Source organism: Otolemur garnettii, unplaced genomic scaffold (assembly GCF_000181295.1).
Source record: "Otolemur garnettii isolate 467f Iridium unplaced genomic scaffold, OtoGar3 scaffold00012, whole genome shotgun sequence".
NCBI lineage: Eukaryota > Metazoa > Chordata > Mammalia > Primates > Galagidae > Otolemur > Otolemur garnettii.
This window is the reverse complement of record NW_003852407.1, coordinates 22,922,867-22,924,165: the sequence shown is the minus strand read 5'-3', so window position 1 is coordinate 22,924,165 and position 1,299 is coordinate 22,922,867.

Genomic DNA, 1,299 nt, shown 5'->3' with positions numbered 1-1,299 from the left:
TAGACCTAGCCCTATGACCTTGATTAAGTTCCTTAACATTTCAAAGGCTTTTTCCTTATCTCCAAAATATGGATAATAGCAACATTTCTTAGGAAAGCCTGAGATGAACAGTGCAGAGCACAGTAGGGCTTTAGCATTTTATTTACATGTATATTAATTATGCTGATATCCACAGTAAATTCTAGAGCAGAGTTACTCAGAAATCTCAATGAATACTCTTCCCAGCTTCCCCCAGTTTCATCTTCTATTAAATAATTTTTAAAAGCACAATTTATAATTAGAATTTTTTATAGATTATTTGGAGGGGGTTAAAATTTTACAAAGTAAAATAAGAGTTTTAGTGTAAAAAGTAATGGCTGAATAAATAATCTATAGACTAGCCAAAGAGATGAAAATTTGGGGGCTTTATGATGTCCAGAAAATCAAATCTGGGCATATGAAAGTATTCATAGGAAACAAATATTCAGTATTGATGTATTGATTTTATATAGGAAAACTAATTCATTTTTAATTATCTCATAAATTGATAATAGCAAGACCAGGACTAAAACTCATTTTGGTTAGGCTTTTTTTCCCCATTAATCTGACTTCTGTTGTTTCTTGAAGTGCTTTCTGCCTATGTGCTCCAGGGTCAAGTTTGTATAGTTGATTGCCTGAGTCCTGTTTCAAGATACGTGTCTTTGAGGATATGATTCGCAAGAAATCTACCTTCTGCACCAGAAGCACAGATAAGTATGGGTAATACCAGCACTGTGGATTACTTAAAAGACAGAAGGCCTGTTTCTCAAGATAAATTGCTCTTGAGAAAATAAAACAAATCATGCCGGAGACTTTGGTAATATTTAGTTGTGCCAAACTTTTGCCCTTGTGTCCTTTTAAAAGCAAAGATATGTCTTCAGGAAAGTTCTGAAATACAACAACTGCCAGTGTTTAGAGGCTAGTAAAACATATTTAGTATCTGAACTTATATTGACTGTGCCCTTTCCTCCAATGGAAATTAGGGCAGTTGAATGAGTATTGCCTTAGACTCCAGGGGACCAGTGTTTCCTTCTGTGTTTGTGACTGGTTGAATAATCTAAAACATGCCACTTAATCTCTTTCCATGTTCTCTTCTGCATAGAACAAAAATAATGCACTTTCTTCTCAGGAATGCTGGGAAGAGTAAAAATATACTGTTGGTAAAGCTTATTAGTTCTTTAGAGAAAAGTTCTAGATACATGTAAGCATAAATTCTTTAAGATACTGGAATGATTGTCCAGTATCTAAAGTTAAGTTTTTTAATAATGTGGCTTAATCAAA